Raw genomic sequence first — 26,214 nt, 5'->3', positions numbered from 1 at the left:
GCTCAGTGAACTTAAATGAAATGCTACTCACTTGTGCATAATTCCCAATACACACTGCAGAAACAGGCTGCTCTTACAGTAAAGTTGGTGTTTCACCTCATTTTCTAACTCAATGGATGTTTCTGATTTAGGAAACCTCACCCTCCTATGTCCATCAGAAAAGAAACAATATAATTCTGAAGTCTTTCCAATCAAATTTTAGCTTAAGCCTTTTTTCATCTCAGCAGATTTTTGATGGGTTTTTGAAAATGAAAGCCTGTTGCACTCTGTTATTTGTCAGTTTTTTTTTTTTTTTGCTTCATTCGGAAAAATAAAATGTCTCTATAACAACCTAAATTTGATTCAGCTGGAAATACAGAAAATTGGTCTTTTGTTGTTTACAAAACCCCTTCCTATATAGCTAATAGCTAAGTCAGTAAGACTGAAACAGAGGTGCATGCAAAGGCTGAGAGAAGCTTGTTACTACACAAGGTAAGTATTGTCATTGTTAAGTGGACAAATTTGCAGATATCACACAGAAATTTCCTTGATCACAGTGTTAGAGATAGTGGCTTAAAATTCTAATTCCTGAGATGGCATCCCATCTCAGCCATCCTAGGGACGTTAGCTCAAAAGTACTGGATATCACTCTGAGTGATCCCTCACTGGTTACAAAGCGACTACCACTCATTACACAAAAGTAATGCTGTAATAAAGCATATAGACACATGACAACACATCACGTCTGTGTAATTCAGAAGGAAAATCAGCAAGAGTAAAGATATAAGTGATTTAAATGTCACATGCTGGTAGTAGCCAATAATCTGGCATGTGAGCACTGGAACCAGTAATACTGCTGGGCTTTTAATGCTTATCTAGTGTTTATAAAAAGTGAACAACCATCTTCACAAATGCAGCCCTCCTGTCTGAAAGATACCATTGATGAAACTAGAAAATGAAGCCTAAACAACTTTTGGAAATTATGAAACAGATTTCAGGCAGTGAAATAAAAAGGACAACAGCAGTATAAGCATGTAACTGTGAACAATTCATTACACTCATTGTAGACAATAATTCCAGTAAGATCTACTGTTGGGATCCCCAACTCTGGTCCTGGTGGCTGCATGTTTTCATTCTAACCCTTTTCTTAAATAGTGGCATATTTTAGTGATAATTAACTTTTTTTGAATTAATTTTAATTGGCTTGCTCTCGAAGACTCAAACCTCTTAATTATTTATTTTTCCTTAAATAGCAGCCAAACAATAATGAGATACAAAATGAGCCGAAACATGACCAGCAAACTGTGTCCATCATACCATATCTGAAAATAAAGAAAGATGAAGGTCTCAGGAAAGTTGATCTGCTAAGGTCCACAAAACATTTTACCATTGCTCTTAAAAAAGAGAAAATCAATACTTATGGAAATGCATGGTATTGCCCAACGAGAGCTTTAAGAATCCATGGAATTAAAGAGCAGGTTTAATCAGCAACAAGCATCGGCACCAAATTAAGCAACTGGTTGGAGTGAAATTGGTTGGAGTTTGAGGCGCTGACTTAGTTGTGTTTGCTATGGCGTCTTTTGTGGATTAGGAAAATTAATGCTTAGATAAGCATACAAAGGATATACAGAGCCTAACACAGGAGATATTTAACTTGCAGCTTTAAGTTCAAATCCATTATTGTAGAAATATCATATCATGCATTCTGTTTTTGTACAAAAAGACATTTTTGTACATGTCTTTAAAGTCCAGGTTAATGCAAATTCTTCTACTACTTTCTGTGTGGTATGCTGTTGAGGCTTTCCCAGGTGTGGTGCCAGTATTGGGCCCAGGTAGGCCTAAGACAACCCACTTTACTCATTGACATATCTTGTTTTATATATTTTTTAAGTTAAAATGAGCTCATATTATATAGAAGTATTGTAAAATGTATCTCCTGCAGTTGAAATATTGTAATGTGCATTGAGATGGAACAGAATGATGACAGAGAGAGAGAAAGAGAGAGACCATGCTGAGCAAGCAGGTTTGAGGGTCTCAGCTGAGTGTATTTATTATTTTGGTAACATTGTAGTTTAGGTACTGCAAAAATGCATCTATTTCCCATTTAATGTTATTTAACAAGACCTTAACATACAATTATTTGGGTCTTCATTACACTTACAAAGCATCAGTAAACTGTTTATTCATCTCTGCAATGTACTAAAATGACTTCACTTTGCTTACCAATATTTTGGATACTATACTTTTCTTCACAAAAGTACCAGTTGCTATACACAGTACTTCCATTTCTGCATATATCTAATGTCACCCACGTGGGGATCCTCCTCATTCAGGATGCTCCTAGATTTCACCTCCTGCAACAGGTAGCACTGCACTGTTAGATCACCAGCTAACAAACAAAATTTCAAAACATTCCAGACTTTGATGTCACTGAAAATTTAATTGATGGCCTAATTGCTAGTAAAAATACCAAATGCTTTGAACTACAGAGTATGCTGAAAGATCGATGGCATATGTCAAACAATCGGCCAGGGTCATGGATTTGTCAAATATGGATGATCCACCAAATCAACACCTTGAACTTTCCAACTTCCCTTATAGCCAGGTCAATGGATAAGGTCTTCTGTTGGCTCACTCACTTCTCTTTTAATTTGTTTGGATGCCATTTAAGGAAAGAAATGAAGCAGGAAGTCTAAAGAAATTGAGGGAAACAAATCTTAAAATTCAAGTCAATTAAAATGAAATGAAAAGAAGTTCATAAGCAGCAAAAACAGGTCACAGCTTAAGAAAAGGGTTAGAGTTAAAACGAGCAGCCACTGTGGCCCTCCAGGACTGGAGTTGGGAACCCCAGGTCTACTGGCAACAAATACAAGAAGAAGCAATTGCAGGTTGCTAAGAAGCCTAAAACACAGATACTTTAAGATCAGAAAAAAGAAATAGCTATATTTTTCATGATTCATGATGATGGTGGCAAAACCCACAAATCCATCCAGCTGGGTAAATGTAAAATGAGATGCATTTTTATGGTACACATTTGGGTGGTATGCCAAAGGTGTGAGGGACAAAAGGGGACAGAGAAAAGAGAATGGTGATTAATGTGCGCAGAAAACACAAATGCAACTTGTAATCACCCACTTGGGTAAGTTTTATTTACTAATAAGGTATATATATTTTTTAATAATATAAATTAAATACTGTGTATATGTAATATAACATAAGTAGAAACATTATATACATAATACAAATGAATATGCATCGCAAACCCACGTATTAAAAGGTTACCTCTACTGTGCAATCCATTGCAACACGTCTAAAAATGGCACCCATTCATATATTAATATTAACGATTACAGGTGGTGATTAAGCTGGATATATACTGATCTGGACATAGCAGTGGGTAGTATGGCCAACAATCCAGGTCAGACTTTACTCAAGAATTTGTTTAGTTTTGACAAATGTTCAGTTTATTATCATTTAATAAACACACACATTACTGGGTGCAGTTACAATATTTAAACCGTCCTTATAAATTTTGTTTTCAAAACTAACTATTATGACTCTTAATGCTTCAATGTTTTGCCAGTTTGAATGTGAGAAAAGTACAAGTAGTGCTAAAAGATCTTTTGTATCCTACCTCCTATACTACACAAAAGTAATTGACAGTAGAGATTAGCCAATTGAAAAAGGTTCAACCCTTAGGTCTTGATTGTCAAGTGACGAAGCCATCATGAAAAGAAACATTGCAAAATAAAAGGTACTGGCATTAAAAGAGACATTTGGAAATGTGCCATTCATAAATGTTGCATTGTGAAATTAAAAGGGTCTTTAAAAATAAGGCCAATATAAAATAAAACCTGTAATAATAATAAAATAATGAATTGTATTTCATAATAGTTACTTTTCATAATAATTAAATGACTTTTATTTAATTTTAAGGGCGTTTTTTTTTACAATTTATTGACTCATTTATATATATTGCTGTACTTTTACATGTGATTATTTATTTTATAAATGCCATTTTATTTATTTCATTTCAGCACAAATGACATTCCATATATTGTACCTGAGATGAAAAGAGCAATCCATCAGCGGTGATTATTTGTCACTGTACACATTCTTCCTGTATGCATTTGTCACAGCACTATTTTGTCGGTGTGCCTACATTGGGTCCCTTAACATGAGTAATGTTTGACTGGAATATCCAAACACCCTTTACTGTCAGATGCATCCATTCATGGCAGTAGTGTGCAAATCTGCACAGGGAATTTCATACCAGAAAACTGGCAAAATCCTATAATGGCTCTAACTAATGTTACAGTGTATTCTCCTTAACATGGCAGCCACCCTCATCACACTGTCACAATCTATTGGAAGTGACAGAAGAAAGTATTTTGAGTTGAGATGACACCAATTAACAATTTGCAACAAGTAGGGAAAGAAGAGCAGTCAAGACAGGCTTTAATTCCTGTGGTGCATCGTTGGCAGCTTACTAAGTCCAGGTTCTGATGATATCAAGCTCTTCTGACAGTTTCACCATTACGAATGTGGACCAATTAAACATTTCACACAGTGCATCAATGAAAATATATCTGAATAACTCTAATCCACACCCTAAAATAGAAAAGTATTTTCCAACTCTTACCAAGTAATTTTTTTTTTCTGTATGCAAAAAATCTGGAAAAATCATTCAGATGAAGAACAATAAAATGAAGCACTGCTACATTTTCAATTTACATCTGACTGTATTCCCTACAACAAATTTAAAATTGCTTCTCTGAGGCTGTAAAGGGCAAAAGCAACACTGCAAAAATACTTTTTCTTAAATGATAAAGGACAGCTGAGCCCTTTCTGGCAATAATTTATGAGGCTAACACAGAAGATGAGGTGCGATATGGATATTGACAGGTTCAGTGGCATATAATATAGCAGATGCTTGGCAGCCAAGGCCCTAGTGACTTACTTCATTAAAGATGCTGCATCATGATGGAAATAATGTGAAAGGAGACCAACACATCTAAGATAGTCCAAAGGGCCCATTCACTCAGTTCATGAGCCAAGCAATATGAAATTGAAGACGCTTATGCACCTAGGCTTTTAACAAGAAAACTACTTGTGTGATCTGACTAGTAAGGATGAGTGCTGAAATCTGCATTATTCAGATGAATTGAAATCCTGTTTTATATTCCTGCAAGCTATTATTAGAAAACAAACTTGGATACCGTTGGAGGTGCAGCAAATGGTACAAGTTTCTTTCATTGCGTGGGGAGGCAATATTAAAAGTAAAAATAGTGATAGAAAAATACTAGTTTCACTTCTGCTTCACTATGCAAGAGACTTGGGAGTTAAATTCTAGTCAGGCCACAGTCTGCATGGGCATTTTCTTGCTATTCTCTTACATGCTAAAGAAAAGCAGGTTAAACCAGTTGGCCTTTCTTTGAGACTGTGTGAGAAGGAGTGTGCCTTGAGTTTGCTATGGCGTCTTTTGTGGATTAGGAAAATTAATGCTTAAATAAGCATACAAAGGATATACAGAGCCTAACACAGGAGATATTTAACTTGCAGCTTTAAGTTCAAATCCATTATTGTAGAAATATCATATCATGCATTCTGTTTTTGTACAAAAAGACATTTTTGTACATGTCTTTAAAGTCCAGGTTAATGCAAATTCTTCTACTACTTTCTGTGTGGTATGCTGTTGAGGCTTTCCCAGGTGTGGTGCCAGTATTGGGCCCAGGTAGGCCTAAGACAACCCACTTTACTCATTGACATATCTTGTTTTATATATTTTTTTAAGTTAAAATGAGCCCATATTATATAGAAGTATTGTAAAATGTATCTCATGCAGTTGAAATATTGTAATGTGCACTGAGATGGAACAGAATGATGACAGAGAGAGAGAGAGAGAGAGAGAAAGAGAGAGACCATGCTGAGCAAGCAGGTTTGAGGGTCTCAGCTGAGTGTATTTATTATTTTGGTAACATTTTAGTTTAGGTACTGCAAAAATGCATCTATTTCCCATTTAATGTTATTTAACAAGACCTTAACATACAATTATTTGGGTCTTCATTACACTTACAAAGCATCAGTAAACTGTTTATTCATCTCTGCAATGTACAATTGCAATGTAGGGATCCTCCTCATTCAGGATGCTCCTAGATTTCACCTCCTGCAACAGGTAGCACTGCACTGTTAGATCACCAGCTAACAAACAAAATTTCAAAACATTCCAGACTTTGATGTCACTGAAAATTTCATTGATGGCCTAATTGCTAGTAAAAATACCAAATGCTTTGAACTACAGAGTATGCTGAAAGATCGATGGCATATTTTAAACAATCGGCCAGGGTCATGGATTTGTCAAATATGGATGATCCACCAAATCAACACCTTGAACTTTCCAACTTCCCTTATATCCAAGTCAATGGATAAGGTGCATGGCTGGAATACAGTATATCGAACAATGCCTTTTTTAAAATTTTTGGCAAAACATGCAAGCATAGATAAAGATTGTTAAATTTTAGTAAGTGCATTCTCATTTTTTGCAGAATGCCTTTCTCTTCCTCAACAGGCTAATAATGGCTACGAGTATTTCTGTTTGGTTTTAACCATTTCACTTTATTTCAATTTCAAAAAAGGAACTGTGATTAATTTTATTAAACTACATAAGACCTACTTGCACAACAAAGAGCATGCCAGTTCTTAGTTTATGCACACGTGTCCTCACCTTCCATTACAGCAAACCCCAAAGCAGCTTAGGGGATAACTTAATTAATTAAAGGAGAGATTCACTCACAGTTTCAGAAGCTGGAAACACATGGCACACTTGAAGCTCATCAGTTTCTTTTCAAGTAAATAGATTTAAATCAGAGTGAACAAAAATGCATTCAAAGTCCATTTACATTATTATAGTATTATAATATTACTAGAGGGTTCCCACTTGCTCGCTTCACTTGCCAACCTCCCCAGCCTGTGCTACACATCAGCCACTTCGCGTCTTTGATGCTCGCATTGTGATGAGGGGGGCCGAATGCACCGCAAGGAGACGTGGCTGCCCCTCTGAAACCTCCTCTTAAATGGTGGTACAATGGGTGATGCAGTTTTTTTTTTACCTCTTCTTTGCTCAATCAGCTGCTGCCGTGCTGCGTGATCTGCATCTTGCATGGCACTTTGAGCATTTAAAAGCCTGTACAGCAGCTGTCCTACTCTTTGTCTTTTATTTCCGGCCACGAGCATGGTTAAATCTTTTGTCTCGTGGGATGTGAGTTCTTGATATTTTTTAGTTTATAATTTAAAACGGAATAAGAATCTGAAAATCTAACAACATCACATTAAAGTTCGATAAATTCTGAAAAGAATGATGCCAAACATATATATGTAGATTTTAAAATAAGCCCAATTTAAAGCGTGACAAAAAAGTGACATAAAAAGTCACATTCAATCGTTGCACAATATCACTTGCACTTTTAGGCTTAGGAGTTTACAGTATATATATATATATATAGAGTAGATATTTTTAAAATTATATATCTATACTAATAAAAGGCAAAGCCCTCACTGACTGACTGACTGACTGACTCATCACTAATTCTCCAACTTCCCATGTAGGTAGAAGGCTGAAATTTGGCAGGCTCATTCCTTACAGCTTACAAACGTTAGGCAGGTTTCATTTTGAAATTCTACACATAACGGTCATAATTGGAACCTACTTACGTACATATATACGACCATAGCCTGCAGCTCGGTCGCCGTGTGAGGCGGAGTTGCGTCCCTCATCGTCATGCTTCCCATGTAATTGAGTGCTTGCCCATATAAGGCCGTCTATCAGCAGCTATCCAATAGACACGCTGCCGCGAAATATTTGCGGGTGAAGGACTGTGCTTATGCAAACAAAGATGAGATGGTCAGGGATAGACTAGTGTTTGGCACAAACTCAGCGAAAGTGCAAAAGAAACTTTTAAGTGCAGGGTCTTAGCTAACATTAAATAAAGCTGTGGACATCGCAAGATTGCATGACATAGCACAAGCACAGCTGAGAACCTTCAATGCATGTTTTCCGAGCGGCTCACATGAACTGACTGTGAACGCAGTACGCAGACAACAAGCAAGAGCTCCAAAGAGCGCTGAACAAAAACGCATTACACAATTGAAAAGGTAGCAAAAGAATATGAAGCGAGTGACGCATACAAGCATATTCATAAGTGCAGCTACTGCAGAAACAAAGCACGGTGTAAACCTTAAGTTTTTAAATTAAGTTCATAGACATGCTGCCGCTGGCATTTGTCATGCCTTCGACGAATACGATATTCGCGAGATACAAGTTTAATGAGAAGACGCAGGGTATAAACGAGACTTTTGATCACTTTGTAAGGGAGTTAAAATTGCTGTAACGGAGTTAAAATTGCTGGTGAAGGACTGTGCTTATGCAAACGAAGATGAGATAGTCATGGATAGAATAGTGTTTGGCACAAACTCAGCAAAAGTGCGATAGAAACTTTTAAGTGCCGGGTCTGAGCTAACATTAAATAAAGCCGTGGACATCGCAAGATCACACGAGATAGCACAAGCACAGCTGAGAAACTTCAATGCATAAATTACAGATACCACAAATTGACGCTATTAGTGTGGAGGAGCTCGATAAACCTCTGTCATTATCAGAATTACTGGATGCTATAAAGTCACTCCAAGGTGGAAAAGCAGCAGGCCCTGATGGCTACCCTGCAGAGTTTTACAAGAAATTCTCCGCTCAGCTAGCTCCCTCCTATTAGCAACATTTACAGAAGCCAGAGATAACCAATCTCTTCCACAAACCTTTGCCAAGCACTAATCACTGTCTTTCCAAAACAAAATAAGGACTTATTACAATGTGCATCATACAGACCAATTTCACTTCTGAATAACGACGTTAAAATACTCTCTAAAATCATAGCTAGAAGGATGGAGAAAGTGCTCCCCTCAATAATATCACAAGACCAAACTGGATTTATTAGGGGCCGACACTTATCTTCAAATCTTCGACGCCTGTTTAATGTAATATACTCACCAACTAAATCAAACACCCCAGAAATATTATTATCATTGGATGCAGAAAAAGCATTCGACATGATTGAATGGAAATACCTTTTACTATTTTGGAGAAGTTTGGGTTTGGCCCGAAATTTGTGCATGGATTAAATTACTGTATACTAACCCAGAAGCTTCAGTTTGCATCAATAACATTTGCTCAGACTACTTTAAACTAGAACGTGGCACAAGACAAGGATGCCCTTTGTCACCACTGCTGTTTGCAATTGCCATTGAACCACTGGCAATACATTGTCGAAATACTGATCAGATAAAGGGGATTAGCAGAGAAGGACTGGAACAGAAAATCTCATTATATGCAGTACTCCGAGCGGCTCACATGAACTTACTTTGCGGGACTGGGAAAGGTAAACCTGTGCATGCAGTGTGTGATGTCTCAGATAAAGAGAAAGACAAGCTGCTTATTGACGCAGTAGGAAAGGAACAACCCTCTGACGCTAAACAAGCCCTTGTACACATATCAATAGGAAAGCAAGGTGTAAAGCTTAAATTTGGTAAATATTCACAGGCAAATCCACAACTTAATACCAGGAATGCCTGTTAAACATCTTAGATTCACGAGTACCGATTTGTGGTAGTGATCACTTCGATGAATGAAACCTGTTCAAAAAATGCATTACACAATTGAGAAGGCAGCAAAAGAATAAGAAACGAGTGACGCATGCAAGCATATTCATAAGTGCAGCTACTACAGAAACAAAGCACGGTGTAAACCTTAAGTTTAAATTAAGTTCATAGACAGGCTGCCGCTGGTGTTTGTCATGCCTACGACGAATATGATATTCGCGAGATACAAGTTTAATAAGAAGGCGCAGGGTATAAACGAGACTTTGGATCACTTTGTAACGGAGTTAAAATTGCTGGTGAAGGACTGTGCTTATGCAAACGAATAGGAAAGCAAGGTGTAAAGCTTAACTTTAAATTAGGTTCACAGACACGCTGCCGTTGGCGTTTGTCATGCCTAAGACGAATACAATATTCTCGAGATACAAGTTTAATGAGAGGACGCAGGGTATAAATGAGACTTTTCATCACTTTGTAACGGAGTTAAAATTGCTGGTGTAGGGCTGTGCTTATGCAAACGAAGATTAGATGGTCAGGGATAGAATAGTGTTTGGCACAAACTCAGCAAAAGTGCGAAAGAAACTTTTAAGTGCGCTAACATTAAATAAAGCCGTGGACATCGCAAGATCACACAAGATAGCACAAGCACCGCTGAGAAGCTTCGATGCATGTACTCTGAGCGGCTCACGTGAACTGACTTTGCAGGACTGGGAAAGGTAAACCCGTGCATGCAGTGTGTGATGTCTCAGATAAAGAGGAAGACGAGCTGTTTATTGATGCAGTAAGAAAGGAACAGCCCTCTGAATCTGAACAAGCCTTTGTAGACATATCAATAGGAAAGCAAGGTGTAAAGCTTAAGTTTGATAAATATTCGCAGGCAAATCCACAACTTAATACCAGGAATGCCTGTTAAACATCTTAGATTCACGAGTACCGATTTGGGTAGTGAACACTTCGATGAATGAAACCTGTTATCTTTACAACGGTTGACAAACACGGAATATAACTTGAACACAAGACATCCTCCAAATACGAACCTGATTGAAAGAAATGATAATGATAATCAAATCCTTGATGACAGCAACACTCATAACAGTGACAAAACAATTACATTGACAATCATGTTACGTTATTTTCAAAATGTTTCCTTTTCTTTTTCATAACTTCTTTAACACACTACTTCTCCGCTGTGAAGCGCGGGTATTTTGCTAGTTTTAAAATATAATGCAAATGTTATTGAATCTGTGTTGTGTGGGGTGTGCTTATACATCTCTTTAGCTATTTTTTATGATCAAATTATACATTTTATTTTTTGACAAATAGACATAAACAATCAAAAAGTTTCAAATAAAAAAGTAACAGCACTTTGATCAAATCCATTGCCAACCAGTAAATATTTATGTAAAATACGTTCACTAAAAATGCTTAATTTAGAAAATATCATAGTTCAGAATGTAACACACTGGCATTATATTATGTTAAAATAAAGTGGCAGAATAGTGTCGACCCACTGTCAAAGTTGAAAACTTTGGAGCAACCATTGGCAAAATAATACTTCAATCCACTTTACCTACTTACTAGTTGGTAAATGACCTGGCAGCATGAATGAACACTGGAATCAGACTTGGATGGTATACATGATAACAGAACATGTTGATTGCTGAATGCAAAAGCAATTCAAACACGTTTGCAGTATATTAAAAACATATATCTTGAATACTTATCTTCCAGATCTGCTCTGACCACTGCACTTTTATGCAATGTAACAAATAAGAAGGAACAATTCAGATCTGACAAAATTGATGTATAAGCAGATATTTAAAAAGTCCCTTGAAGGACCAATTAATAACAGCCATCTCACCTTACCTTTAAAGCTGAATTAAATTTGGGTCTTTCAGTCTATGAATGATTATTGTTACCGAGTGAGTTATCACTTATTAGGAACTGACTGATTATAGTGGCTTGGGATCAACACAAGCGAAAGTGCAGATCATTTGCAGCAGCATTGATCGATTTGTATGCAACACCACAGCAATCAATTATTAAACTACTCTGTTATACTGTATGTATAATAATCATTAGTAATGTCTTTTTAATAGTGTACACGCCACTATTATTTATACTTTTGTTTATGTGAGGAATCTGACAATTCTTTAACTAATGAGGTTGACACAAACAAATTAAGGAAATCTAAATGTCAGTCCAAGAGAAGTGTTACAATGATGAGAGCTTAGTAAAAGATAACAATTATTTAACTCATTATTTTAGAATTGCTTACTCTTGTTAGAACTGCTGCTTAGGCTGTTTATATAAGTTCTTCATATTACTTGTTAATTAATTGTATTTTTTTGATGGTTCCTATTTTCTTTCTTTTCTCAGCCTCTTGGTGGCACTTGTTCTGCCTTGACTTTGATACATCTTCTCAACAGTTGAATGATTTTGGGAGGTCTGATATTGAAATTAAACTGTAGTGATTCTTTTCAGAATACAAACAGTTTCAAAATACACTGTATACTGCATATGGATAAATATGCACATGTATTTTTATATTTTTTTGTAATAACTAAGCAGTTATTTGTGCAGCAGTTACAGTGATGCGATATCTGTTTAACACATTTCCTTAACTTTTTATTTTCAATAAATAATCAAAGCTAATATTTGCTTTATATGTGGATTGAGCATTCAGTTCATGGTTACCTCCCTTTTCCTGAATGAAATGGGAAGATGAGATGTCACAAATGGTGACTGTGAAAAGAATTTCATCAAAGAGGGATAAAAAATAATTACACTGGCAAAGTTGTTGGCAAAGTAAGAGGGAGGTCTTATATAATGGGTTACTGAGTGGGCAGAGTTTACATTAGCCATGAGAGGGCAGTTAAGGGCTTTTACACTGATGGAGGAGAGGTGGTGTCAGATATGCAAAAGACTATTGCTGAAAGACTACTGCTTCTGTAACTGTATATTGGTGCTCAAGGATGCAAAGATACATACAGACACTTAAAAGCTTTTGAGAGACATCACCAGGACTTACCTGGCAAGATTCCACCAGAACAATCTCCAGGATGGTATTCAAAGACTACTCACTACTTGTTAAAGTTAGGAGGAGAATTAGCACAAAGCAGGAATGACAGGAAGGTGATGTGGCCAGAATATGGACATAGGAGGAGATCAGAAGATGTCTGATGCTGATGGGGCATTTTTTTTGGGGTGTGGGAAAAGTGGATGACCCAATCTCCCTAATGTAAGGGAACTGAAACGTGTTTCGTTAGGCGTACTGTATTTATTTGATACCTTTGCACTCTCTGCTTTGACATCCCTACCTTGTATGTTTTTATTGTAGTATTACTATTTTTGATAAAGTTTTCAATTTTTTCACTTTTAAAAGGACCCAAAAAAAAAAAAAAAAAAACAACAATGAACACTGGGATAATCAAAAATCTATTTATACACAAATATTTTGCTTTATCTAGCATGTTCTGACATTCAATTAGTGAATGATAGGTGATTCGTAGGCATGTGAAGAGATCATTGTCCCTCTGTTCAAAACTGATACAGTAAAGTACATATTGTTTAAAAATATTCCTACATTTTTTGTTTGTTTGGGTTCAAGGTTCAAGATTTTTAATTAGCCCTGTTTACAGAAGAAAAACACAACATTTTCTTTCTCAATTGCATCTAATAGCAGACAGAAATTAAATAAAAAACTGAGACAAGACAGGTTAAAACTTGTACGAGAAATTCTAAAATGTTTACATCATTTGAAAAACAGATTTGTTTTGTTAAAACTACTTCTAGCATTTTGATAGTATATTTAAACTTAAATGGTTACATGGCAAAAATGAATTTATTTTTATCTTTGGCATCCTTCATTAAAATTACATATGGCACTGGGGAGTAAGGAATTTCTTGAGTGATTTGCGTGGGTGTGCATAATGGATGTCTGTCATCAATTTTGATGTGACACACACTTGCCAAATCATCAGCCCCGATAACCTTATCTGGATGTTTGGTAATCTGCTGGAGCTTTTTAAAGTTTTAGTTTGTGAGACCATTAAACCTGGCAATGAAGCTGAAAGTGGCGAGTGAATCACATGAGACCCTTGTCCACTTTGAAAAGTCCAAGTTTATGGAGGAGGAATTACCGCCAATTGCATTTAGATATGTTTTTTTTTTGTATTTGTATTCCAATTCTATTATCTAGGACAGATCCTAAGTATTTATATTCAGTCATTATTTCTACCTCTTCCCTCAGAACAATGATGGGTGAACAGACAGATTTCTGTCTCTTAACGTCAAACATTATTTCTTTGTTTTTTTTGACATTCAGAGTAAGATAGTTGTTATTGCACGAGTTTACCAAACAGTCCACCTGATTTAAGCAATGGCTTTCATCTTCTGCAGATATGTGTCCTTTCAGCATGGTGGTGTCATTAGCATGCCTGATAAAAGGACAGTGGTCATTGTTCTGTCTCAGGTAACATGTTTACAGAATAAAAAGAAATGGTGGTAAAACACATCCTTGGGGGCTTCCTGTGTTTGAATGAATGATCTTTGAAAAAGTGTCCTGTACTTTGATTGTCTGTGAACAATTTATCCATTAGAGAAATAAATGGGTTAACAATCATACTGTTCAATTTCTCATTCAGTATGTGAGGCTGGATGGTATTGAGAAAGAAAAGTCAGAAAGAGTGCTCCAATATATGGACCAGACTTATCAGGAAAAGTATGGATTTGATAAGATAACCAACAGAACATCTTCCACACTCTCTTTTTGCACCACAAGTACATTGGTAGTTATCCTGAAATGACTTTGTCTCTGTCATTAAAATGTTTTTCACAAAGTATTTCATTGGAATGGAGGTGAGTGCCACGGGTCTGTAGTCATGCAGTCTACCTTGCCTGAAGACCTTAATAGTAGGATGATGACTACATCTTTCCTGAAGAAGGGGCCGGAGCTGCCTCGAAAGCTTGCATATTGAAATCTGTTTAGTTAACCAATGAAAGGAGTCATTTTGCGTGACTTTTCATTGCATCCTGGAGACCTTAGGAATTGGGATAATGACTAACTTTTTAGCTCAGGCATAAAATCACAGGTCAAGGACCAGTTAAAAAGTAAATGAAAAACTTGAGAGGACTTTAGGAGCCAACCTGATATGCCATCTTGTTCCATTGCCCTGATGGTTTTTACCTGCCGTAAACCTTTTCCATTTCAGTTCAACAGACTTGACCCCCAGTAGCATTTCTAGTATTTTTACAAAACATCTCCATTACTTGTACATTTTGGGTACTGAAATCATTGGTTTCAAATCTTATAAAGAAGTCATTAAGTTCTTCCACAAAAAGCTTGTTGTCCTTGTTTATTGTGAAGTTCGCAGCTTTTTTAGATTGCTTTCAGGCCTTTCCAATCTTGCTTCTGATTGTTATCATTAAACATAATGCATCTTTTTATGTTGCTTAGTTAACCTATTAATCCTTTGCTTAACAATTCACTTATCTTCTGCCTTATTTTCCTGGTGAGCATGTTGTTTATCCAATAGTTGTGCTTTCATCTCTTTAGTGATCCATGGTTTACTGTCTGGGTACACCTTGACAGTCCCTACCTTCATTATCATAGACTCAAAGAATTTCATATATTCACTGCCTTTCTCTTTGTAGTAAGAGAATAACAACATGGTCAGACACACCCAGGGCACCTCTGTGATGGGATACGTAGGCGCCATAGATATTTCCATAACACTTGTCCAGTTTTTTATCCCCTCTAATGTTAATATTTACTACTAATAGGATGACAATACAGATTTCATTTTACATAAATCACTCATCTCAAGCTTGAATGACCCAAGTGGTATGGTTTCCATTTTCTGAACAGTTTCAAAAATGCTACATCAGAATGAGCTGGTGCATAGACTACTGTCACAAATATATCATTAAGTTCAATATGCACTCTCTTTCAGTGATATCATTACAACACATTTTGTTAATGTATAGGCAAACCAAACTGAGTTGCTTACCGGATGAGTTTCTGTTCTGCCGTTCATAAACAACTCAACCAATTTCAGTATCTGTGTATGAGATGGACCTCATTAATGCACATCAGACACCTTTCCCGGTACATGTGGAGGTATACACACACTAATTAAATATGGGTAGGCTTTTACTGGGGAGTAAACCTGTCCTGAGGCAAACTTAATCATTTTTCAAGGCTAATTTTATTTATTTGGGTATTTCCCTGTGAGGTACAACATGGATACATGGATAATCCTTTAGTGGAGTTGATATCTCTTGCTGAATTCTGTCTCTCTGACTAGATTGGGCAAAATACATATTCCTTTATGTAACAGTTATACTGGAAAAGTAAGCAAATATGTCAGGTATCTTAAATATCAAATATTATGTACAGTATGTAATTTGTGGTATCTAGAGAGTGCTATTCAGTCAATAGTCAAATGCTACCAGTGAAGCATAACTAAGTTAAAAGAAAAATGTATTTCCTTATGTGAGAGTTTTACTGCGTCAGTACCTCTGTATGAATCAGATACGTCATATGTTCTACATGCTAGCTTGCAATTGCTTTGTTTGCATTATTTACGCTGCATCTTGCATCATTTCTCAATGTACGTATTCATGTAGAGTGAACTCTGTTCCAGAAAATACCTTATACATGTGCTAGCATTGGAACGAATGTCTGCACAGAAAAAATCCATTTGCATTTCATCAGCCTTGCTGCTGCCGGCAATCAGTAGTGAGAAGTAATCACACCACAACAATAAATCCTGGAAGAAGCAACAGCTTTTCCAAAATAACACCTCCACTACTTTGGGTCTGTTTTGGGTAATTTTGTGGTATTAGCTGACTCCTCTACCTGAAGAATCAGCAGGCTTTATGCATAATAAGGGCTTGACAGACATCTGACCATACTATATATCTTATCTTTAGACACGTAAAAATGAATCTATATATAATGACTCAACTTTTCTATTACTTCTATGTTAACGCTATGTAAGTGCATTGATTTATTCTTACCTATTTATTTTATTCTTTATTTTATGCATTATTTTTTATTCATTTCAATTTTTTTTTTTCATTTCTTAGAACTTTTTCTTTAAAATCTTTTAAATCACTTGGAGCTGCATGGAAACGTGCTGTAGAAATAAATGTTGCTTTTGTGGAGTAGTAAGATCATAAATCAATAGATTACTTTTGACATCTTGTTGGGCTCCCATTATACATTTAAAACATGTTTACAGTATGTACATGGTTTTGTTCATAATCAATGCCTGCAATGACAACTATATTTCTGCTAAACCTGTCATGAATTTATTGAAACATGTAATTACATTGGAAATTTACATTATGATGCAATTTAGATTTTATTAATGTGCTGACTCTGGATTATGAGAGTCTCAATACTAGACATATGTTGAATCCTCATCTCCATGTATTCCCATGGAGTAGAAGTAAATGCGCAAGTAATGTCACTGGAAAATACATCTGTAATGGTGCATCAGTATATCACCAGATACAGCCATGCCCACATGCAAACATGGAGACGAAGCAAATAATTTACTGTGGTCATCTATCAAAATACTGCCTGTAACACTGAAAGGATCTTTTTTTATAGATTTTTATTTTATATTATTTATATGTAGATTTCTGTTATTCTTCTCATGTCTGCATTGCCCACAGCATTCTTTCTGAATCTGTTTCTCCTTATCCCTAAAAGAGAAAAATATATGTGGTCAATATTGTGATGATGGTGTGTTAATGATTGATTCAGATGGGGTTTTGATTGGTGTGCTTGATAGAAAAAGGAGGCGGTGTAGAGTAAAGAGGAGAAGTGCTGCTCACTTCTGACTATTAAAACAAGGAAAAAAAAACTTGTTTTGGATGTGCTTCAAACCTGTTCCTTTCTTAACATGACATGGTGTTAGTGTGGTATTAAAAGACATAGTTGTTAGACATAAAGTGGAAGACAAAAATGAATGTGAGGCATAAAAGGTTTGCCCAACATGGCAGCACAGCAGTGTAGTGCACGCCTGGGGGTGCAAGCCGTTTGACTTTGTAAAGCCATATGATTGGGAGTGATGGATTCAAGAGTGTGAATGATTTTGTCTGACCAGCAACCTAAACTCCTCTGCTGTTGAAAATCAGATTAATACACTTGTTTATTGTATACAGTATATTGCTATTAGCGCAGCAAACTTTGCAGATGCGAAGATTTTCACTAAGCAAGATGCAAACTTCGAGTTTTTGCAAAAACCGCTCACAAGAGAGTGTGCCAAGTACACTGTCTTTATCACTCCTTTTGAGAAATATTATTTAAATTGCCTACCCTTGGGTACAGTTTCAGCCCTAGAGCATTTCCAAGACAGGATGGTCACAGAAGTGACAGGTGGTCTGGATGGTGTGGTGAGCCACATGGATTAAATCCTTGTTTGGGGGCTGACACAGGAAGAACATGATGCAAGTTTACACACTACTACAGAGAGCCCAAAAAGCTAGTTTTACCGTTGATACATAAAAATATGAGTTTGGGAAGTGCACAGTGAAATTCCAGGACCTTAAAACATTAGCAGATGGTGAGAGGCCTGACCCAGAAAAAAAAAAGTGGTGCAAGAAATGAGGAGGTCTGATAATATCAATGAGTTAAGAAGCTTCTTAGGGATAGTCAACCACCTGAGGAAGTTCATTCCAAACCTGGCGGAGAGAGATCAAACCTTAAGAGACTTGCTGTCAAAGAATAAACTGGGGATCTGAGCAACAGAAAGCATTTGATGATTTAAAGAAACTGCGGTCATCCACACTTGTACAGACATGTATGAGCCAAACAAAGAGCTGAGAACAATGGCAGATGCAGACAGAGCAGCGCTTTGCCCAAGTGGGGAAAGAGACATTAGGCATTGCCTGGCCATGTGAAAGGTTCAATAATTTTATTCTTGGACACAGTATTCAACTTGAAAGTGATCACAAGCCATTAGTTAGTCTCCTGGGTAGTCAAGTTCTAGAAGATCGCCAACTAGGATACAAGGATTCAGAATGCGCCTGATGCGGTATTTGTACAGCATCATCTATGACATGGTAAGAGCCTAAATACAGCTAATACACTTTGTCATGCTCTCTTAGAAGAAGGCTGAAGTAAAGCTGAGAGAGATTTTGTGGAAGACACCAATATTTATATTGACTCAGTTTTAGAGAATGTTCCGGCAAGCACAAATTTCCCGAATAGTCTTAGAGAACACTTATAAGCAGGTAGTGTATGCTCTGAAGTAATGAGATTTTGTATTTAGGGCTGGCCAGACCAAGATAAATTATAAGGGGCCTGTCATGTCCTCTGCCTCAAGCGCCCTGCCTGAGTCAACAGTCAGATAAACTCCTTTCCAATGACCATGTAGACAAGAGTTTCCAGTTTGCTTTGTTTACTGAAGCCAGTTGGAATAGAGTAAAACTACAGTCAAATCATAAATACAGAATGATGTGAGAAATCTATCTATAAACTCACAGGATAACCTTAATGACATAATTACTTATTCTTTACAAATATACAGTATATATATAAATAAATAGCATTCAAATTAATGACAAACATTCTCTGTACATATTCTGGCAAAGCTAGCAAGAATATCCAAAAAGGTATGCTTGCAAGTACTTCTTTAAATACAGTGAAAGTTCCCTATTACAAATGTGAGTATAGAAACGTTTTACCTTAAAATACTCCACTAAATAACTTTAAATATTAATATATATTCAATCATGAATAATCCACTGCATCCACTTAACAGTGTCATCTCCAGGCAGAGGAGTAGCTTCAGTGACAGACTTTTGTCACTGTCCTGCTCCACTGACAGACTAAAGAGATCGTTCCTCCCCCACACTATGCGACTCTTCAATTCCACCCGGGGGAGTAAATGCTAACATTAATTTTATTTTCATTTTTATTACTATTTAATTTAATACTGTTTCTTTGTATCAGTATACTGCTGCTGGATTATGTGAATTTCCCCTTGGGATTAATAAAGTATCTATCTATCTATCTATCTATCTATCTATCTATCTATCTATATATATATATATATATAACTTTAACTCTCAAATATGAATCAATATAAAGAAATAACCATCCATAAAGCATTTCTACCAAACTACATTTTCTTCAGAACAATCACTGAGCTGAAAATTTAAAGCAAAAGGAGCAAAACAAAAGTGTGCTCTTCAGTTGTTTCTATTCTCTTTTTGAAACACAGTTTGATGACATTAACCAAAGACCGACTATTTCATAAATCAAAAAAACACTGAGCATCACCACTAGATGGTGCTAATCTTAATCTTTTCTTAACTCAATTCAAATAATGTTAATTAGAACAACACAGGGTCTTAAAAATTATTGGGCAGAGAGGGAAATTCTAACTGTTGAGAACGAACTACTCCTGAGAGGAACTAGGCTGGTAATCCCTTCGGTTATGAGAAATATAATATTTGAAAAATTGCATGAGGGGCTCCAATGTGTAGTCAGGTAAAGAGAGCACACTTGACAAGCAGTGTGGTGGCCTGGCCTCAGTGGCCAGCTAAGTGAAATAGTCCTGAAATGCAGATTATATGCCCAAGAGAGAATAAACTGCAAGGAGCCATTAATACCAAAATAGTTTCCAGACAGTCCATGACATAAACTGGCAGCAGACTTGTTCACACTATACAATCAAATCTATTTAGTCATTATACAGTATAATATTATTCTAGATATGTAGGGTTAGCTCAGCTTACACCTACCAGATCGGCAAATATGGTCCCTCACCTGAAGTTGATTTTTCCTCTTCATGGAGAGGTGGAGATATGCTCCAGAGAGGACAGGAATGAAGGTCAGTAGGAACAAGACAGAATACATGTGTGTAAATGAGAGGGAGGTCAGTGGAATGGTGAGGATGCAGGGAGTAGAGTTGGTGAAGGTAGATGAGTTTAAATACTTGGGATCAACAGTGCAGAGTAATGGGGATTGTGGAAGAGAGGTGAAGAAGAGAGTTCAGGCAGGGTGGAATGGGTGGAGAAGAGTGTCAAGAGTAATTTGCAACAGACAGGTATCATCAAGAGTGAAAGGGAAGGTCTACAGGACAGTAGTGAGAACAGCTATATTATATGGGTTGGTGATGGTGGCACTGACCAGAAAGCGACAAAGCTGGAGGTAGAAGAGTTAAAGATGCTAAGATCTGCATTGAGTGTGACGAGGATGGATAGGATTAGAAATGAGTACATTAGAGGGTCAGCTGAAGTTGGACGGTTGGGAGACAAAGTAAGAGAAGCAAGATTGCGTTGGTTTGGACATGTACAGAGGAGAGATGGTGGGTATATTGGGAGAAGGATTCTAAGGATAGAGCTGCCAGGGAAGAGGAAAAGAGAAAGGCCTAAGCGAAGGTTTATGGATGTGGTGAGAAAGGACATGCAGGTGATGGGTGTGACAGAACAAGATGCAGAGGACAGAAAAATATGGAAGAAAATGATCCACTGTGGCAACCCCTAACGGGAGCAGTCGAAAGAAGAACATGGAATACCAGAGATTTTGGTAACAGACAATGAGCTACCATTTCCAGGGTGTTATGTTGAAATTTTTGCAGAAGAGTGAGGTTTTAAGCATGTCACCAGTAGCCAAAAATTGTCACAGAGCATATGGATATAATTTATACGACTGTCCCAGTACTTCCAAGGCTGCTTAAACCTGCTTTTCCAGATGATATGGCTATCAGAGCTAAGGAGCAGGAAAAGAGGTGACTGGAAATGAAGCAGTTTGACAGGACACATAGAACAAGAAGACTATGGACACTTACACCTGGGGAGTCAGTTTGGGTCACTAATATTATAGAACCTGGAACAGCAGCAACAAAACATTCAACTCAAAGATCCTATCTCATTGATGTGCCTCAAGGCACTATTAGAAGAAACAGATACCATCTGGTAGCACTTGTACCACCTGTAGAATGTGGAGAAAACCAGAAAATGGATTATTAGGGAAAGACTTTGTCTTATAGGGCACTGTAGCCTCTGTAAACTAGAAAAATGAGGCGGTATAGAGTAAATACAGTAAAAGGAAAAGTATTTTATGTGCCATTAATCTATGACTGTTAAAAGAAAAAAATAACAACTACAACGGATGTGCTTTGAACTGGTTCTTTTCTTAACATGACATATATTACCATTTGCAAGATAACACAGTCATACTGGTGAAATAACACCTTTTTTGAGACTTTTTGCATGGTGGATACATTTCTGAATTACAGAGGGAAAAAATGAACTCTTAAAAAGAGCAGTGTAATGTATTATGCTGGGTTTCTCCAGGTAGAGGTTCACCATCTGGTGGACATTTTTGGAACAGCAAGGACTATAAAATGTAACACTTTTCAGACATAAGACGACAAAATATGGGGTGATATGCAGCAGTAACGCAAGATTGTTCTATCATCAAAATGGCAGACAAAGTTTTGAGCAAAACTAGGAGATGCGCCTTAAACAACAAAACAAAATTAAATAACAGATAATAAGTGAAACGGAGCCGAAGCTCAATACACGAGGCAATAATCATGGTTGAGAGAGCAAGAGAACTAAAACCAAAAGTACACTTGAAAAAAAGAGTATAAAGGTAAACTTTGAACACTTCAGAGATTTGGTATCCAGAGATTGGATAAGGATTTGTACTCATAACTGTCTTTTTATCCCATTGCATTGATAATGCATGGGTCCCAACCTTAGAGACCATACCCCTGGAAGAGAACCTAACGATGGAAATAAAAACTGGAGGCCACAGAGGACCAAATTATCTTACCAAATCATGACAAAGACTCCTCAAGAGGTAACTGAATTGATTCCAAGTAGGCACGGTATGTTTATAGGTTCAACTGTGTTTTTTCTGGAGATATATGCTCCTGATTGCATTAATCATTGCAAATTGGTTCATATTTAATATTTTATATACTAGCAAAATACCCACGCTTCGCAGCGGAGAAGTAGTGTGTTAAAGAAGTAATGAAAAAGAAAACGAAAGATTTTAATAATAACGTAACATGATTGACAATGTAATTGTGTTGTCATTTTCATGAGTGTTGCTGGCATATACAGTGGTGTGAAAAACTATTTGCCCCCTTCCTGAATTCTTATTCTTTTGCATGTTTGTCACACAAAATGTTTCTGATCATCAAACACATTTAACCATTAGTCAAATATAACACAAGTAAACACAAAATGCAGTTTTTAAATGATGGTTTTATTATTTAGGGAGAAAAAATCCAAACCTACATGGCCCTGTGTGAAAAAGTAATTGCCCCCTGAACCTAATAACTGGTTGGGCCACCCTTAGCAGCGATAACTGCAATCAAGCGTTTGCGATAACTTGCAAGGAGTCTTTTACAGCGCTCTGGAGGAATTTTGGCCCACTCATCTTTGCAGAATTGTTGTAATTCAGCTTTATTTGAGAGTTTTCTAGCATGAACCGCCTTTTTAAGGTCATGCCATAGCATCTCAATTGGATTCAGGTCAGGACTTTGACTAGGCCACTCCAAAGTCTTCATTTTGTTTTTCTTCAGCCATTCAGAGGTGGATTTGCTGGTGTGTTTTGGGTCATTGTCCTGTTGCAGCACCCAAGATCGCTTCAGCTTGAGTTGACGAACAGATGGCTGGACATTCTCTTTCAGGATTTTTTGGTAGACAGTAGAATTCATGGTTCCATCTATCACAGCAAGCCTTCCAGGTCCGGAAGCAGCAAAACAACCCCAGACCATCACGCTACCACCACCATATTTTACTGTTGGTATGATGTTCTTTTTCTGGAATGCTGTGTTCCTTTTACGTCAGATGTAACGGGACATTTGCCATCCAAAAAGTTCAACTTTTGTCTCATCAGTCCACAAGGTATTTTCCCAAAAGTCTTGGCAATCATTGAGATGTTTCTTAGCAAAATTGAGACAAGTCCTAATGTTCTTTTTGCTTAACAGTGGTTTGAGTCTTGGAAATCTGCCATGCAGGCCGTTTTTGCCCAGTCTCTTTCTTATGGTGGAGTCATGAACACTGACCTTAATTGAGGCAAGTGAGGCCTGCAGTTCTTTAGACGTTGTCCTGGGGTCTTTTGTGACCTCTCGGATGAGTCGTCTCTGCGCTCTTGGGGTAATTTTGGTTGGCCGGCCACTCCTGGGAAGGTTCACCACTGTTCCATGTTTTTGCCATTTGTGGATAATGGCTCTCACTGTGGTTCGCTAGAGTCCCAAAGCTTTAGAAATGGTTTTATAAACTTTACCAGACTGATAGATCTCAATTACTTCTGTTCTCATTTGTTCCTGAATTTCTTTGGATCTTGGCATGATGTCTAGCTTTTGAGGTGCCTTTGGTCTACTTCTCTGTGCCAGGCAGCTCCTATTTAAGTGATTTCTTGATTGAAACAGGTGTGGCAGTAATCAGGCCTGGGGTGGCTACGAAATTGAAATCAGGTGTGATACACCACAGTTAGGTTATTTTTTAACAAGGGGCAATAACTTTTCACACAGGGCCATGTAGGTTTGGATTTTTTTTCTCCCTAAATAATAAAAACCATCATTTAAAAACTGCATTTTGTGTTTACTTGTGTCATATTTGACTAATGGTTACATGTGTTTGATGATCAGAAACATTTTGTGTGACAAACATGCAAAAGAATAACAAATCAGGAAGGGGGCAAATGGTTTTTCACACCACTGTATATATATATATATATATATATATATATATATATATATATATACACACACACACACACATATATAAACATATACAAATATACATATATATACATATACAAATATATACATATATACATATATATATACACACACATATATATGTTCACACACATATATATATATATACATATACATATCTACATATATACTGTATATACACATATATATATATACAAATCTACATATATATATATCTATATATATATATTAGGGGTGGGACTCGATTAAAAAAAATTATCTAATTAATTAGAGGCTGTGTAATAATTAATCTTGATTAATCGTATGTAATCACACATGAAAATTTGCCCCAAATCGCAAATGTTTTTTTTTAATTTAAAAGGGTTTTAGTGGGCGACAGAATCAAATAATAGACATGCACATGAATATTGTAATCTCAAGTTCTTTTAATTTATGAAAAAAAAATGCTTTTAAACTGCATTTCAATTCAAAACAGAAACAAAAATATCATCCCTGGCTAAAATTGGGCAGACTTAAAAATAAAGTGGTATTTTAAGTACTTTAAGTACATTTTCTGAATGGCATTGTCTTTAAATAATAATAACAAAAATTTCAACATAAAGTGCAGTTTTTCTTCTTAAAAAAATAAGGCAGAAACATAAAAGGTAATTTGACCAGCTTCAACTTTAAACTCTGAGTAACCTTAGCCAAAATTATTTTGTACATTAGGCTAAAACAGTGTGATCATTGAACATTTTGTAATTAGATGTATTTAGAATTACTAACGGTCACGGAAGTCCAATGATCCCCAGTAAGAGCCACAAAGTCCGCTTTCTGTAATGCATCTAATTTTGCTTGCTTTTCAGTGTGCACAAAACCATGCTTTTATCAAGGCTTCCGTCGGGTAGTCTTTTGAAATGAAATTTTCCTCCGATCAGTCGTAGGAACGCGCTTTATTCCGATTCTAACATTTTTGTAGCTCTGATGTGTGCATCAATGTAATCGATGTACCAGGAAATCATCCATTGACAAAAGTTCCCCTTTGCTTGGAATTGAAAGTGTGATTAAATGTGTTATTTTTTTAACGCGTTATGGAGTACATGCATCAAAGCTTCTCAGCTGTGCTTGTGTTAAGAAAAGGAAACATTTTAAAAATAACGTAACATGATTGTGAATGTAATAGTTTTGTGACCGTTATGAGTGTTGCTTTCATCAAGGATTTGATTATAATTTCTTTCAATCAGGTTCATATTTGGACAGTTTGCACAAAACCATGCTTTTATCAAGGCTTCCGTCGGGTAGTCTTTTGAAATGAAATTTGCCTCCAATCAGTCTTAGGAACACGCTTTGTATTCATTATTCATAAAGCTTCAATTGGTGATCTGTCTTTCTGCGTTAACCGCATATTTTTTCATATGTCTCAAACCAAGGGAATGCGAGGGTAAAATCAATCAGAAAGCGCGCGTACATACTCGGTGCACCCCCTCTCGGGAATCGAACCTCGGCGCTAGAGGTGAAGCCTCTACCATTGCGCCACGGTGTGTGGTTTGTCTATTTGAGAGTATGTAGATATATATATATATATACCCGCACTTCGCAGCGGAGAAGTAGTGTGTTAAAAAAGTTATGAAAAAGAAAAGGGAACATTTTAAAAATAACGTAACATGATTGTCAATATACAGTAATTGTTTTGTGAGTGTTATGAGTGTTGCTGTCATCATGGATTTGATTATCATTATTTCTTTCAATCAGGTTTGTATTTGTAGGATGTGTTGTGTTCAAGTTACATTCCGTGTTTGTCAATCATTGTAAAGATAACAGGTTTCATATATCGATTCATTTCTTACTGCATCAATAAACAGCTCGTCTTCCTCTTTATCAGAGA

This window comes from Polypterus senegalus, chromosome 2, assembly GCF_016835505.1.
Source record: "Polypterus senegalus isolate Bchr_013 chromosome 2, ASM1683550v1, whole genome shotgun sequence".
Lineage (NCBI taxonomy): Eukaryota > Metazoa > Chordata > Cladistia > Polypteriformes > Polypteridae > Polypterus > Polypterus senegalus.
The sequence above is the reverse complement of the archived record's forward strand: the minus strand, read 5'-3'. Positions refer to the sequence as shown.